At 35.8% G+C, this 13,591-nt stretch overlaps 1 protein-coding gene across 28 annotated transcripts in view; it reads left to right on the top strand.

Moving 5' to 3' along the window:
- RBFOX1 (RNA binding fox-1 homolog 1) overlaps nt 1-13,591 on the top strand; it is a 1,107,892-nt gene that overhangs the window by 763,464 nt on the left and 330,837 nt on the right. The gene's annotated exons all lie outside the window — the stretch shown is intronic.

Genomic DNA, 13,591 nt, shown 5'->3' on the forward strand with positions numbered 1-13,591 from the left:
TCTCATTTGACAACCTATTTCTTTATTTAATTTAAATGTATGTAAAAATAGCCAGGCTTGCAGCTAATCTGGGCCACCTCTGAAAAACAGGCTGCATCCGAGCAACACTTGAGTCTTAGAGATATTATCAGTAAATCACTGCTGCTCTTTTAAACTGCTTGTAGTTCATGCTGTAAATCTCCCTTTATAGTTCCTTCTAATTTCTGTTGACCCTCCAATGTATTGTAGTAACTGTCATCTGTGCAAAAGGCACTGTATGCAGACTTTTAAGTTTCTCATTTCAGTTCTTTGACCTGTGCTATCATTTCAGGACCTCACCAATCACTGAGCCTTATGATTTTGTCTTTTTCTTTTTTTTCTCCTTTTCTTTTTTTTTCCTGTGTTCTGTAGTACAAGTCACTTTAATTTTCACAAGCAAGTATCTGTGCATGTAACAGCAACCCCAATTGCTGCTTATTTTTAACCCTTATCGTGATTCTTTATTGAAACTGTATTTTTGCTAACATGAGGATTAATTTTATTATCATATTTATAGATCAGATCACTTAACTGCAGATGTCTGTTTTTCATTCAACACTGCTGTATATTCTGCAGTTGCAGTTAACACTACCCAAAAGAGATACACAGTAAATATTTTAGGATAAACCCTCTGACATGCACAATAATGCGAAAGAACATGTGCTATTCTATTTCTTTGTGGCACTCCCTCAAAAGGTATAAGCCAGGGACTCTTTCCCCCTGCCCCCCAAGCCTATGAATCTTTGTTAACTAGAAAGCTTAATGAATACAGGTAACTATGCAGATTTCTAGTATCTTCAGTATGTTGTATTTTATATTATTTACAAACTTTTCTAATTATTCCTGTTATATATATACATGCTTTAAGTAAGTAATACAGTAATAAGCAGTTCCTGATGGTAGCAGTTCCTGGTTTCCAACGCTTCCAGTAATTGACATCTGGCATTTAAAAGTCTGTTCCTTCCATTTCTGTTTTGTTCTTTTAAAATACATTTTATGATGTCTCGGGTTGTTTACTTTTTTTGATTAGCAGAATTCATTACAGGAGGATGCCTCTCTTTTTTGGCATTACGACTCCTGTGTATTAAGCATGCTTCCTATATTTCTTAGTTTAAAAAATTTGAGTAAAATCTCAAAATACGATTAGAAGGAAGAAGCAGATAATGAACTTTTTTTTATTATTTTGGGAGAACATTATTACTTTCTTCTTTTATGGAAATAAAGATTAATTGTATTAGTAGAAAACTTATTTCTGAAATTTTATTCTTTTTAATCTCTGTAAATTAACTGCGTGTGTGTATGTATCTGCATGTAAAAGATAGAGTATGTAAACAAGAGGCTTTTAACGTATGCAGGTGCAATGTATAAACTCACAGCAGCATTTGAAATGCTTTCTTCTGGCACCACATCAATATTTTATGTAATTATATAAAAGCTCCTTAGCAGTATTATTAAACTTTAAAGTAGCCAACTTGTGTAAAAATGTAGTCTTCCCTGTTTTAAAGGTGTAAAATAAACATATTTCCTTTCATTGACTTACATTAATTTTTTCATAGTATTCCCTCCTTCTTGTGCCAGTGCTTGCCTGTTGTTTCATTCCATGTATAATGTAGAAATATTCTGCAGTCTTAACAAAGAAAAAGAAAATTGCAGTTTCTTTGCCTTTTAAAATGTCTTTCTAATTAGTGTCCTGTATTCTTTTTTTTTTAATTCTACTGCTTCTGATGTCAAGATCCTTTTATGGGAAGCAAACTGTGAACGTGTTCAGCTAACTAAATCAAAACATTCTGCAGGAACCCAGTGTGCAGCCAGTAATTCATTCTGTTGAATGGAACACTCTTGATTAGTCGGTGTTTTAAAATACTTATTTCAAGATTTCAGAAAATAAAATTATAGCACTTTTAACCCTGTCAAAGGAAATCTATATTTGTTTACAACCCAAGCAATTTAATGATGCTTAAGCTCCCTTCCTCCCCTAGAAAAAGAGTTCTTTCAGTCTGGTACTTTTATGTACAGACCCCTGTGCTATAGGAATCAGAGTTCATCAATATCCAATTTCATATTGACAAACAAACTCTGAGGAGTTTCAAGTATTCCTGATGTAGGGACTACAGCTAAATCCTGAGGTCAAATGGACCTATATCCTCTCTAACTCTAAAGGGCATACAGCCTTTTATATTCTGATCCTGCTGTGGTATAATTCACCTTTCTAACAGAAGACTGTCACAGTGATGATACAAGGTGTTCTTGATCGCTGGAGATTATCATTCACATTTTATAGTGCAGCTCACCTCCCAAAAGATGTAATGATTTTCCCAGAATGTAACAAGTAAGTGATTTTATGTTGGTTTTTTTGTTTGTTTGTTTGGTTTTTTGTTTGTTTGTTAGAGGGCTGTAAAGTTCCTGAGACTGGAAATATTATAGGAGCATCAGTGGGTGAAAGGAATTTTGATGGTTGAAAGCTGAAACTGCTTTCATGGAATCCACACTTTTCCAAACCTGCTTGTTCCATATAGCGTTCCTCCTATTCTTTTTTATATTTTGGAAAATAAGCACAGTTTTCTACTTGACAGCACAAGTAACTACTTGTTTCCCAAGCAAACAGTTCCATGATCACTTATTTTCCATTTGGTAGTTCAGACTGGACTATTTTTGAGTTCTCATAGACCTCGTGTTCAACTTATGTATTCCGAGTCAGAAGATGGGAGTTTAAAGCTACTGTATCTCATTAAAAAGTTAATCATGTGCAATTAAATAGTCTAAGAAAAACTGAAATGAAATCATTGGTAAATCACTGGTAAATGTACAAATTATTGGTTTTCCATCTTTTGTTATACGCTATGAAAATGCTGAACTAATATTAGCTTAATATACCATAATAAAAATTTATTATTTTTATAAACACCTAGTTACTGTCTGCCTAGTCAGAGATGTGCTTCATTCCTGTCAGTCAGCTGTTCTTTTGAATAATAGGGAATAAGTTTTCGGAAATGTTGTATATATTTAAGAGAGATTTTTCAGTAGCAGCTTTAGCATAATACTTGATCGAATAAAGCAGAAAGCATGTCAGCAAATGAAATTTGGTTTTGCCTAAAACTAGACTAGGCAGATACAGAGAAACAAATTGAAAACATTTATACACAAAAGCAACAAGATAATTTCTTCTGGCAATAGAACATTGTTTTGACAACTCTGAAGGATAAAGCTTTGTGGACCAATAGAGAGAACTGTGTCTTGTACTTGCCCACAGAAGCAAAATATCCCTCAGATGAACATTTGGGGAGAAGACTGGAGGAACAGAGAGTAACAGAATGACTGTATTAGAAATTTAATCTGGATAAATATTTAGGAGTTTAAGCTACTTTATGGTAGCACTTCTGATGCTTTTGTCAGTAAGCTTCTCCTGTTTAGAAACAATATACATACGGGACTTGGTATCAGTTCACATATTCAAAGGCAGATGGTATTTTATTCAGCTGAACAAAAGTCTTACTGGTTGTTATGCGCTACCAAATCTATGCAGGCATAGAGCATGCCCTTCTCCGCAATTAGGGAAGTGTGTCATTTCAAACCTAGCCTGTGTTCTTTGTGTACCAAGTGCTACGCAAGTTTGTAAGTGAAGCAAAGGCTTTTTATCTGAAGGAAATGAGAACCCTAAATGGATGTGAAGATTACTAAAGCAACAAAATGAAGAAACAAAATCTCCAGATTTTTAGAAGTGGAGTAGGGAGCTGGAATATCCTTTGGGCAATACAATTCTTCTCATCTTTTTTGAATAACTTACCATGTATTTTGCAGTATTGACATTGTGTGCATTAAGCAAGGTACTTCTCTCTTAAATGAGGGCTTCCCAATACCATCACAGACCAAGACAAAAATGCACTTCTCACTGTTGAAAGAGCTACAGACAGTTGAGATACAATATGAAGTAAACTGTAAGACTAATTGAGTATTTTGAAAACATTGCCAGTAGAACACTTCAGCAGTAATAGATTTTGTTGCACAGAATTATTGCAATCAAAATATTTAGATAATTTTAGTTAAGAAAAATCAAACATATTAAGCTGAAAAGCTTCAAGTGTCTTCAGAGTCAAAATGATCCCCATGCTGCTTTCTGCTGAGACCTTGAATAAAACATGTAGTTTCATACTCGGTATCTGACTGGCTGACCGCTGATGTTGAATAAATATGTACCTTTTGTTATTAACACAGAAAAATACAAAATGATTTAATAATAGAGTATGCTGATAAGAATATTAAGCCTTTTCAAGGGTATCTGACTCAATAAAACTGAATAATGAAGTGTTACAATTTATAAATGGCTGAAATGAAAGGACTGATTGAGATGTTGAATGAAAACAGGATTACAATTAGTTAAGGTAGAATCTAAGACAATTCTCAGTAGGTTATCTTTTTGTATCTACTCATATATAGATAAATATTGGTTTAGAAATCATATACATAATAATTCACTTTGTAATGACAGAAGCTAAAAATCGCAATAACATACAAAACGTAAAAAGATTCTACAAAATCACCTTTCTTAATATGAAGAAGATAAATGAAATAGAAGAGTAAGGTAATTTCAATTTAGAATATTTGACAGCAACATTTGTTAATCCAAAACATTCAGTCTTGAAGGGGTTTTTTTGACCTGCTGCAGTATTTTGTAGAACAACATTCTATTATTTATACAGGGTAATAATGTGAACAAGAGAACAAAATCAGTATTATGCTCCATTATATCCAGTGTTGCATAATGGTAGCTTAAGAAAGCACAGCAGTTGCAGTTTATAACAAAAACATACATCCCTTTAGACATAAACACACATACACCTACGTGCCAATGTGTGATGAAATTGAGTTCAAAGTAGGACATAAGAATTGATGTATTATTATTTCAGCAGAATTTGTGCATTTAGTGTAAAGCTGTATGTTAGGCTTTGTTCTTTGCTGGAGTTGTATATATACTTTAGTTACCAAACCTATTTTCCCCCCTTACTTTGGCAAGAAGTTACATTTGTCCAATTAACCTTATCTTTCTCATGTCCATCTTAATAGCACTGGCTTTCATCAGAACTTTGAGTGAACTGTGTGAATGTCTTTTTATCAGTCCACGGATGTTTATGTGAGGAAGGAATTGAACAAAGGCTGCATGAAATGTGGCTAAGTGAGCAGGCCAGAGTTCTCCTGTTGTCCTACTGTGATTGCCTCTTAGAGGAAATCCTTTCTAGATACCATTTGTGTGACAGTCCAGGGGGTTTATATACTACAACATCTACAGTTGTAGACTCTCAGCTACTGTTTAAATGGTCTCGGTGAATCAGAAGGATGAGCAAGTCATGAAGACTTTTCCTGGGCAGTTGAAAAACCTTGTTCATGTCTTGAGATTAATTTATTGACTGGTTTACTTTGGATATTTATTCTAGTGAAGTATGCTTGTTTGAGAAGCTGAACAAGACCGTGACAGACCCCAAGCCACAATTTTGTTTATAGTTTCTCACTTACATGTGCAAATGCCATTAGAGTTGATTTACCTTGTATAACTACTTTGTGTCACAGTTTAATCAACAGGGGATGTTCAGTAATGGAAGTCTCGGTATCTGTTCACATCTTCATAAGCTCTTGACCTTCTTTTTCTGTCTTTCCATATTGGCTTCTTGTGTTCCTTCTGCTCCTGGATTGGTATTCCTTCCTTGCCAAAAAGATGAATCCGCATTTGGATTTTTCTAATAATGCAGTACAGAAAAACATAGGTTCTTACTGCAATCAGAAAACTAAGTCCCAATGCATCTATAAAAGTGACTGCTTTCCACATATGGATATAGTACACTGTGTATTCTTTCCCCTCCAGAATCAGAATTGTGTTGTGGGTTGGCCCCAGCTAGCAGCCAAACTCCCACCCATCTGCTTGCTCACTCCCCACCTCAGTGGAAAATAAGGAGGAGTGAGAAAACTCATGGGTCAGCCTAAAAACAGGGAGATCACTTACTGATTACTGTCACAGGCAAAACAGACTTGCCTTGAAGGAAATGAAAGTATTTATTGCCAATTATAATCTCTGTCCATTAAATTTGCCAGTTTAATTTCTGATTAAGATAGTGGGAAACAAAAACAACAACCCCTCTTGTTATCACCACAAGTCACTCCCTTCAGCAAGGCAATGGGTGGCATGGAGGGATTACAGTCAAGACGCAGTAGTTTCTCTGTGCGGCTCCTTCCAATTCTTCTCCTGTGCTCCAGCACGGATTCCTCTGTGGGCTGCAGTCCCCTTGGAGATGTGCCACCGTGGAACACCGCCTCCTTTTCCAACTTTGGCATTTCCGCTGCTCTGTTTCCTCATCCTCTCTCCTTCCAACATTTCTGCCCTTTTTAACCTGTGTTTTCACAGCTGTGTTGCCAAACTGGCTGATGGGCTTGGCTGTGGCCTGTGCTGGGTCCATCCCCAAACTGTCTGAAAGCAGCTGTGTCCCTGCAGCCTGTGTCCTCCTCCCACCGAGGCCACCCTGGCAGTCCCCTAATTACCAGAACCTTGCCACCAACAGCCAATACAGAATTTAAGTCAGCTAAACACATTAGGCTGAGTCTGATTATTGACATTGCAAATTTTGTTCAGAGATTGTTCTGCATTTCTCTTTCTTGACTATCTTAGCCTTTTATTTGGTAAGTAGTGTTTTGTAAATTTATTTTTTTGGTGGTGTATATATTATACTGTAAAGGACTCGTTTTATAGAGGAAAAGCTGATATATATTTGAATTTTACTTTTCAGTTAACTTCTCAAATATAATTACAGGAATTGAAGGAAGCATAAAATGTGACAATATATTTATGAATCACGAGATTTAACAGAGACTGAAGTAGATCTTATTATTGATGTGCTTACTGCTTCATTAAATTCCTCTTAAGGTTTGCAGCATGGATATGGATCATTTGCAATAATAATTATGCAGTGATCGATTGATTGTGTCTGACATTGTACTTGTCACCTTGAAATGCAAAAACCATTCATTTTCGACTGTGTGAACATTTTTCTCCAATGTTAGGCACCAGCACACAATGGCTTATTTTATAGAGGAGTGCATTTTTTCAAGTTTGGGAAGTTTAATGTTAACCTTTACTTAAAAATGAATATCACTTGTCATTTTACAAAAGTGAAATTGCCCAACCAGCAATGTTTTGAGATTAGACAACACGGTCTAATTTCAAAAAAATCTTCAAATTAGAATGTCTGTATTTCAACTGATTCATGCATGTGTTGCAAACAGTATTCAGACTCTTGGGGATACATATACCAACTTCCTTTCCTAACAGTTCATAGTGTGTGACTTCCACACCTCTCCATAGTCTGCATGTATTAGCAAACCTCTTATTTTGTTATACCTACGTTCACTGTTGTTAATACAAATTAAGCGTTATGCTATTACTTGTCAGATGAGTTCCTCTTCAATAGAACAGTCTCTAAATAGTAAAGATTATTGGAATTTAATTGGGGCAACTATAGGAATTACAGCTATTTTGCTCAGTAGTTTATTATTGGAAAAATTACTGGACTGTATGAATAGCCAAAAAGTGGTTGTAGAGGCTTGAGTGAAAAGAATTATTTCTTATGGTCAGGTGATCACAGTAGAATACAACTTAGTATGTTGTTTTCTCCACTCATCATTTACTGTGAATTGCTGATTTTTGAAAGAAACAGAATATCTGGGGCAAAAGATACTTGCATTACATAGGAGGAGCTGTCTCTTGGATGTACTGTTCAGAAATCACACTGGAGGAAGCTTATCCTTGATTTTTTTAAATCTCCCTCACCTCTGCCCAGGAAGCATTTCAACTAAAAACTTAAATCCCTGTACTGTGTCCAGCTGTGATGGAGATAATTTTCTTCATGGAAGCCATATGCTGCTGTGTTTTTTACGCTGTTCTCTGTTCTCGGGACCCTCATGTCCACCATCTCTCCTGGCCTCACAGGGAAGCCCCAGGTGCTCCCTGCATCCTGGGTCTTGGAGAGCTACATCCACCATCCAAAACTCCCTGGGCGAAGCCTCTGCCCTGGTGGGGACAGCAGTTCTGACATCTGTTGGGGAGTGTGGCCTGTGGCGTGTCATATCTGAGAATCTTCAGGCCGAACTCAGATGAGGACCCCAACTTTGTGTCCCTCTGTGCCATCTGCTGGCTGCCTGCATAAGCTGTGCTCTCTTACTTGTGCAAAAAACACACATATTTTTAATATAATCTGCCTCTGGGCTTCAATTCATGCTGTGACATGTCTGAATAAATGTTGTATGCCATAAATGATTCAAGAGATGATATTTTAAAATATTTTCCCATTCTATTATTGACATTCTATTCTTGGTTTCTCGCACTGGAGAATGGTCAACTCTCACAACGAGAAGTTGCATATTGAATTCTTGTGTAAAAAGAAGTACGTGAGGTATAGGATCAGTGATCATCCGCTCACATTCTACCTGAATTTCGATTTGTACTGTACAAAGAGGAGCACCAAATTAAGGTTTTAAATACATGACTTTTTTTTATGTTCTGATTCCCTTTATTGTCTAGTATTTCAAGCTATTAAATAGGAAAACCGGTTGATAATTATAACTTGTTCGTTGTTTTTGGTTTGTAATGGGTCACTGTGGTCTTCTAGACACACTTGGCCATATTTTGAAATGCTCTTAGAAAGAGATGCAAGCAGAAAACCTAAAAATAAAATCAAGTTAAATTAGATTTAAGAGCAGATAATTTTTTGTGTTAGAAGTTAATTAATTCTCTGAGCTTGGAGAACTGAGTTTGTAAAGCAAATATTCTCAGTCTAGTCAGTACTACTGCAGTTTTTTCCAAAAAATTCCAGGAACTAGCAACAAGAACACTCCCAGCCAGCATCACTGGGCTACCAGGACTGCCAATCCAGACACTCAACCAGCGAGAGCTCGTCCCTTCAAAACAGCAAACTTCTAGAAGGGTGTTCTTTTTATCTTAGGTGGCAAATCTTCAGCTATTTGCAATGGATGGTGCTAATAATGTATTATAAAAGCTGATACTAAACCACTTAATAATTCCTGGGGCTTAAGTAACATACTACTACTTGTAGAATTACTATTAGAGGTTTTCAATGCTGGTGGAAGCACAGACATCACTCAGCTAACAAAATTTTAAGCAATTCTGAGATTTTAACACTCTCTGAACAGTGTTTGAAAACTATTACTGAACGTAGTGACTGTGTTGCTTCTCTTAGCTGTCCGTCCTCATCCTCCAAACTCATTGTTAAATCATCAAAAGCCTGTTCATGTTCTTCAGTGTTGCAATATTGGAAGGGTGATGGTGAAGGCATGTACAGTCATAAGGAAATCTGAATACGAGAAAGATCGTTACAGGCTATTATAATGCCTTCTAGAGAACTTGGGAACAATGGCAAATACTGTCCATTTGCTGTAAAAAACTCTCTCGGCAAAAAGCACTCTAAGTTATGGTAGTCATTCGAGTCTTGGAATCCATGATTCTGTCTCACAAGCACGTTTCTCTCATGTCCTCCCTGATAAGGAGAAAGCCTAGAGTTTACTGAGTCTGCAGGCTTGTAGAACTGCATACTTACCCTGTTGAAAGAATATCCAAAATCCCACCACCTGAGTATTGCTTCAAAAAGTGAGAATTGAAGAACATAATCTTGTGTAATCTTGCATGTGAGTCATGGGGAGAATAAGAAAAAAAATCTTCCTTGACAACTGGGAAAAGAATGAACTGATGTGAGAATCAGTCCATCAAGTTTAAGATCAAAACAACACAGGGTCCCTTTGTTTTACTCTAATAAAATGTACATAGAATATTCACATTATCGGCTAACAAACCAATTCTTCTACCTTTCTTGTAGTCACTGTTAGATTTTGATATTCTGTGAGGTGATTATTCACATCCTTTTTAGTTTCTAGTTAAACATGCCAATTAGATTAGAACACAGTTTAGAGTAATTATTTTTGTATTCAGTAATACATGTGGATTCACTACTGTAATTCTAAAGTTACATGTAGTACTCCATAAAAATAAATATTCCATTACCAAGTGTTGACTTACGAGCTAATTTCCAAAATGAAAGAAGTAGTGCTATTACCTCTACCCATAGAACTGTGAAGAGTGTTGTTCTACTCATATGGAATTTTCTCAATGGAACTGAGTAAAGAAGTAACAGTTAAATGTTGGTTTTGATGAAAAGAGCCCAATTTCTGATAAGACTGCAGAAGACAGATTTCCGTAAAGTCAGTTCAGGGACCTGCATGGTCCAAGGAGTCAGTGATATGTATGTGGGAGTCTCTGAATGCCAAAAGCATTTTTCAGTCCGATTAGCAAAATAATATGTTACTCCTTTTAAGTGACGAGAAGAACACTGGAGTCTACGAGATTACGAGACGTGTAAGTGTCAGCTTATGCTAAATGGTGTCCCTTTCAAGCAAAGGGTTTACAACTGAAGCACCAGTGATTTAACTCCAAAAGCATAATAATTCCAGGTTTAAATGTGTAATGTTTGTTTTTCAGCAATCACTCGGTTTGCTTATTTGTTTGCTTGCAGCCAGCTAGTCTTGCAGTAAGTTTCAAAGAAGGATTGTGGAAAAAAGCAGACACAAAAATTCAGGACTTGCGTTAGGCTTTCCAGGAGAAAGTTGACTTTCCAACTCCAAACCAAGTGCAAGGCAGCAGTATTTTTGACCTGCTGCCTCCTGTGAGACAGATGTAAAAGCCATTTGACAATATAAAGCATCTAGCTAAACCATTTGATGATTGATTTGGACAGTATACTATCCACCATGGTTGTTAGGTCAAAAATATCTGCACCCATGTAATATCCGAAGTGGATGACTGGAGACTGTCAGGCCCCTCCTAGAGAACCGAACAAAGTCATATGAGTTTCTTTTTTTTTTTTTTTTCATTTAAAAAAAATGTTTAAAAGGCTCATGGGAGGGGAGTGAGGGGGCGCCTGCTTTTCATTTAGAGATTCTTCCTCTACATTTGGAATGTTCCACAAATCCATCAATGACATTACCCTGCAAACTTCCCAAGCAGGGATATACTGTACAGTGAAGATGGAGGTTTCTAGAAAGTTATAGGATCCTTCCTGGAGTTTTCATATGAGGATAGATAGTTCTGTCTAGAGAACCACTGTGAGCTATTTTACATGGCAACTGTTATGGTGTAATAGTTGCACAATTAGACCACAGAAGCAAAAAAACCTGCAGAACTGTCAGGATGCAAAGTCATTTAGATAAGGTCTCATGATCCACCTCCAAAAGATAGGGATCTGCCATTCCCTAAAATAACACATCAATGCAGAATTTGTCTTTACTCAAAACCTTGTAGGTTCAGCTTTTACCCCAAAGGAGGATCATTTGGGTTATTTCAAGTAAGCAAAATATTGGATGTTTCTTTTCAGTTTGTTACAGGAAAGATTTGTTATTGAAGGAAGAAATGAAAAAAAAAAAAATTGCATTTGGTATGCAATCAGTTATTTAAGAATACTTCATTAAGCATTAGCAACAAGTATTTTAAATTGTTGATTTAATTATTCACGATGAAACAGTTCTTCCAGGTGGACATGGAGTACATTAAAACAGGCATGTTTCAGTAAGAACGAGATTTCAAACAGTATCTCCAAATTCAGAAATCCATTGTTTTTGAATATTTGAGACTGAAGGGAAATGAATGATCAGGGGAAAAAAGTAGTACAAAATGAAACTTTATCTGAAAAATTGAGCTTTCTATTTGACTGTAACACAAAGTATCTGAAATGCTTATCACCAATCATTCCAAAGAGTTATAGTATTTGCAGCCTAAACCTGCATTATGCAAAGTAATTTATTAATTTACATGTATTTGTATGTGATAACAGGCTATTCAGGCATATTTCTGTGATCTACAGTGCATAATAAGAAAATGAAATATATATTGCACAGTGCCTTTGGACTTCTCAGTAACAGTCACATTTTGAAATGTTGTGGCTAATCTAAAACTATACAGCTGAATAGAAAAACCAAACCAGTTCCAAATATGAATAAATGATCTGCTACTTAATATGTCAGCGTATTTGTAAGGTTGATAACATTAGGCTCGGCTGCATTCAATTCTAAACCCTGCAATATTTGAAGTTTGATACTGTGCCTCACTAAATTTAATACATGGACCTCAGTAATAGAGGAAATCACTTTAGCACTTGGCAGTTTGTTATGCTGTATAAAATTGACTGCCCTGCAAACACAATAGCAATAATAAAAATTGTGGTCAGTAGGGGGGTGTAATGCATTTTCCAGCTTCAACAAAGGTCCAGATGAGATTTATTGAGATTTTGCATTTGGGTGAAGATCAATAGAGCTTCGTTAATAATTTGTTGTAAGGGCACCCTTCAGGGATATGACATTTTACTTTAAAACTTTGGTAATTTTGAAAGCTTGCCTAGTGATAAGAATGTCAAGTCCTTATGTTTCGCAAGCATGGATTTTTGCATTCAACTTGTGGGAGCATTTACTTTCACAGCTATTACATTTGAAATCATTCAATATATGATGCAGTTCAGTATTGATAACAAGATTTCACATGTTCTGTAAGAGTTCTAATGCAACTCTTAAGAAAGAATGCCAAGCACATTCTTAAGTCCTCCATTTTCTCTATTGTTTTATTCTCTAACTGAAGAATTTTCATTTAAATGTCAGTCTTTAACTTCTTACCGGTTATAATTCCCATGACTGATCTAGAACTACATTCTTATTTCCACGACCGTAGAATTAGATTTCATAAGAAACTTATCTCTTTATCTTCCTATTGCCAGTAACACTTTGTATGATAACTATTGGCTTGACTTAGATATTTGTATTCCTTTTATATTTTCATAAAATAAATTTCACTTTATGTGCTAAGAAAGCCTTTTCTGCCACCAAACTTTGATGGACATTACTGACTGTTTGTAAGGAAACAGAAATTTGTCAGCACCTTGCAGTTTGAACACAGGGACTAGGAAGAGCAGAACAATTTATTTTCAGGGAGCATGCACAAAGTAAGATTTATAACTTTTGCGGCTCAGATGACATCCCTTACAGAGTTGCTGAGCTACAGCAAATTAAAGGGATCCGTGAATACTAAGAGGTGTGTTTTTGTAATGAGGGAGAAGAGACAGAAGCAATAAGAAGATAATTAAGGTAACAACTTGTGAAAAATTAAAGTGTTTCTGTCTTTCATTTTTGAATCTCTGAGCATAAACTTTGTAGTTGTTAATTTAATTGCTGATGTTCTCTGTATCCCTGAAGAATATTAAGGATTAATCATCTGGTTCATTCCAACAAGAGATAAGACCTAAGTGAATTGAAATTTTACCAATTTAACCCCGTCTTCCTCCTAATATGACATGATTAACATTCTTCAATTAACAACACATAATTATTCTAAAGGCCTCATTGCACTTACTCCATTTTTCAGTTTTAGGTTGCCCTTTGCAGGTATTTCAAAACTGAATAAAAGGAAGCCTATATTTTCTGTTCTTTATTACTAGTCACCTATGTTCATTCAAATTACAAAAATTTAGATCTTTAACTCTTT

The sequence above is a fragment of the Patagioenas fasciata genome, chromosome 15 (assembly GCF_037038585.1).
Source record: "Patagioenas fasciata isolate bPatFas1 chromosome 15, bPatFas1.hap1, whole genome shotgun sequence".
NCBI classification, from domain to species: Eukaryota; Metazoa; Chordata; class Aves; order Columbiformes; family Columbidae; genus Patagioenas; species Patagioenas fasciata.